This window comes from Chiloscyllium plagiosum, chromosome 44 (genome assembly GCF_004010195.1).
Source record: "Chiloscyllium plagiosum isolate BGI_BamShark_2017 chromosome 44, ASM401019v2, whole genome shotgun sequence".
NCBI classification, from domain to species: Eukaryota; Metazoa; Chordata; class Chondrichthyes; order Orectolobiformes; family Hemiscylliidae; genus Chiloscyllium; species Chiloscyllium plagiosum.
The window spans coordinates 402,837-407,044 of NC_057753.1; positions in this window are offsets into that span (position 1 = coordinate 402,837).

The following is a 4,208-nucleotide window of genomic DNA, read 5'->3' on the forward strand; positions in this document are numbered from 1 at the left end:
TTGGATCTTTTGCGTCCTTTTGTAAAATATTTTAACTTTTCTCATGGCTGGGGAAATAGTGGCACTCGATTTTCAACACATTCCTCCAATAAGCTTCTGAACTTTTGAGGTATTGTTGTCACATGAACCTAAGTAGAGTGAAAAGTTTTGTTCAGTGAGCAGTACAGGCAGATCACAACAACCAAGGACATACAGACCCTAGGGTACTTAGTCAGAGTCAAAACGCGTGGTGCTGGCAAAGCACAGCCGATCAGGCAGCATCTGAGGAGCAGGAGAGTCAATGTTTTGAGCATAAGTTCTTCATCAGGAAAGTAGGGGAGGCCCAAGAGGGCTGAGAGATAGGAGTGGGCTGGAGGAAGGTAGCAAGGAATACAATTGGTAGATGGAGGTGGGGGGAGTGATGGTGAGAGGTTGGAGAGGTGGGTGGAGTTGATAGGTGGGAAGGAAGACGGACAGGTAGGATAGTTCAAGAGGGCAGTGCTGATTTCGAGGGTTGGATCTGGGATAAGGTGGAGGGAGGGGAGATGAGGAAACTGGTGAAATTAGACAGAGCAAAGCATACAATGTTACACAGGAGGTGATTTTTTACAGAGTTAGAAATAAGGTTTAAACGCATGGAACAGTTATCTGAAACGTGAGAATAGGAACTGCTGTAGAGAGCTCGCAAAGGGTTACCCAGTGTCTATGCCATCTTGAATCCAAGTCGTGGCAACACTCCTTTGAAGTGCCTCAAGAGGTTTCATTATTTTGACAAAAGTATCATCACTGAGGACCAAGTGTGTCAGGAGCTAAGATGCACACACTGCTTGCTTAATGTAAAGGTTCTTGCGGCATCCATTCTTCCCAAGCTGGGTTCCCCTTGGGTCACCCTGGCGATCAGCAATTACAAGATCACAAAAGAAGATAGCACTGCGTCAGGGGCCAGACTGCGTTTCCATGTTCCACAACCTCGCCAAGTTGAGACCACCTCCGTAGAAAGGACAAGTCGAAAGGTGAAGATCACAGGAGGGTAGCGAGTGGGCTTTGGAACTTCAACATGCCACCCGGCTCTTCAAGTTTGAAAGAAAAGGGAAGGCCTGCATTTATAAAGCGCTTTCCAGGGCCAAAGCCAACCCAATAGCACCTCAGGTGCAATAAAGTTGTTTTGCACAACATTCACTGTTAGCGTGTATGAAATGTGGCAGTGGGTCTGCACACAGCAAGCTTTCAGAAATACAACAACCTGTTTATGAGCGGACAGGTTGGAGGCAGCAGGCCGTTCAGCCCCACCAGAGATTGCCCCGTCATCTGATGAGATCGTGGCTGAATTGATAATGGCCTCAACTCCACCCTCTTTCCTGCCCAACTCCTACCTGCTGCTTTTCACTCCTTGTCAGTCAGGGAGTTGTCTCAACCATGAAAGAAAAGGTATTCAATGATCTCACTTTCAGGGCTGCCCAGGGAAGAGAGTTCCTCAGATTAACAACCCTCTGGCAGGTTAAATTTCTCCTCAGCTCTGCCTTAAAGGGGACATTCCTTATTTTCAAAGCGTGATGTTTTAGTTCTCACCTCAAATGCAAGGGAAAACATCTTTCAGCATCTATTCGGTCAAGTCCCTGCAGGATCTGTGATGTTTCATTAAGATCAGCATGCCTTCTAAACACCAAGGGATTCAGGCCCTTGACTTACCAGGAACATGTGCCCTTACACTTTCTCCATTTTGCTTCTAATGCACTAATACATACTTCAGTCACCTGGTTTGGAAATGCTGTGACACCTCTGGGCCAGGTGGAATTTGAACCTGGAACGTCCGGCCTGGAATTAGGGACCCAACCGCTGCACCACAACACCCGTCTAATGTGTCTACAGTTTATCCTTTCTTGAATAAGGGATCAGTATTGAGGTATGAGGAACAGTCATGATTCCAGTCCTGATCCCCTCCCCCATCTCTTTCTTCAGACACCTGTATCATTGCTGCCTCCTGCTTTCGCTGTGAACTGGAAAAAGGAATTTATTTCACTGCTAATTTTCACCTCCACCCACTCCACCTCCAATCGTCCCTGTCCCTTGGCTCCATTTCTGGAGAGTCACATGGACGTGAAAACCCAGAGGCTCTCACAGCCAGCTTGAATCCACTTCCATGCCCCTTGCTTCCCATTATGACATGGCGGTGAACCCCTCTGTTAATTAAACCAAACACCAGAAACGCTCACCTCACTGCTTATTCTGTTACAATATGAGTGACTGAGAACTCGCAAATTCCACTATTTAGTGAAAATAACATCAATTTATTTTCTCACTTTTTATAACTTTAAACAACTATTCCCAATTCTAAGCCCCTCTTTCCCTTAACTGCTTATTATCTGCCTCCATCTCTATAACAATATGCTGTTCCAATAAGACACTTATTGAAATTACATCAACTTAATTTCAAAACCACACAGCCACTGTCGTCTTCTGTTTTCCCTCTTCCAGCTGAGGATCTCCCTGAGTCATCAGCTTTCTTTTTACTGCGAGTATCTTTCATATGAAAAGGTCCCTTTGATAGAGAGGGTTTCCTCATTTCTTGGGGAGCAAGATGTTAGCTCTTCCTGCATTGCTGTCTTGATAGCATTTGTTCTCTTATCAATTATGAAAATGTCCGCATTTTTATCCCCACAACTTCAGATTGTCTCATTGGTTTGATATTGGCAAAACAAGAGAGCAGTTCATAGTTAACATTGTGGCCTGGAGTCACATGCAGGCCAGCCACTTATGGCAGAGATCTTTCCCCGAAGGTAATTAGTGAGCACGGGTGGATTTTGACAAGAATCAAGGTAGCTTCAAGGTTATTATCACTGTGATTGTGTTTTTGGGCCTTGAATTATCAATTCTTCATCCCTGCACAGTGGCATTCAAAGACATTAGCCTTAACCTTTGGGTTATTAGTCACAATGACATTGTCACGACACGGTGACATGGTGGCTCAGTGGTTAGGGTCAAAAGGTGTGGTGCTGGAAAAGCACAGACAGTCAGGCAGCATCCAAGGTACAGGAGAGTCTCGGCCTGACTGGCTGTGTTTTTCCAGCACCACACTTTTTGACTCTGATTTCCAACATCTGCAGTCCTGACTTTCTCCCGGCTCAGTGGTTAGCACTGCTGCCTCATAGCGCCAGGGACTTGGGTTTGATTACAGCTATCAAATGACTATCTGTACGGAGTTTGCACATTCTCCCCGCGTCTGTGTGGGTGTTATGCGGTTTCCTCACACAGTTCAAAGATGTGCAGGTTAGGTGGATTGGCTGTGGTAAATCGTCCATTGTGTCCAGTGATATGCAGGCCAGGCATATGCAGGCCAGGCTGATTAGCCATGGGAAACACAGGATTAGAGGGATAGGGTAGGAATGAGATGATTTTCGGAGGGTCGATGCAGACTTGATGGGCCAAATGACCTGCTTCCACACTGTAGGGATTCTATCACCCCCCCAGCAGGCAATGCTACCTTCCAAAATGGCACTTCCAATATGTCTTCATCTTTCTTCACTGGGGATTCAGACCCATCACAGAAACCTCCACTGGGCTCACCACATCTTGTGTATTCCTGCAACCACCTCTTCCTCTCTCGTCCAGAATCATGGGTTCCATTTATCCTTACTTTCCACCCCACCCACCTCCATATGCAGCAGATTGTCCTCCATCTAATACATCACCTCCAGTTTGATGTGAAACAAATTAGAAAATAGGAAGAGGAGTAGGCCGTTCGGCCCTAAATTGCCAGCTCTGCCATTCAGTATGATCATGGCTGAAAATCCAATTCAGTTCCCTGTTCCTGCTTTCTCCCCCTACCCTTTGATCCCTTTAGCCCTAAGGGGCAGCACAGTGGCTCAGTGGTGAGCACTGCTGCCTCACAGCACCAGGGTCCCAGGTTCAATTCCAGGACCAGTTCCACCACAGAACACACCAGATGGCCTCCTTCTTTAGAGACCGCAATTTCCCTTCCCACGTGGTTAAAGATGCCCTCCAACGCATCTCGTGCACATCCCGCACCTCCGCCCTCAGACCACACCCCTCCAACCGTAACAAGGACAGAACGCCCCTGGTGCTCACCTTCCACCCTACCAACCTTCGCATAAACCAAATCATCCGCCGACATTTCCGCCACCTCCAAACAGACCCCACCACCAGGGATATATTTCCCTCCCCACACCTTTCTGCCTTCCGCAAAGACCGTTCCCTCCGTGACCACCTGG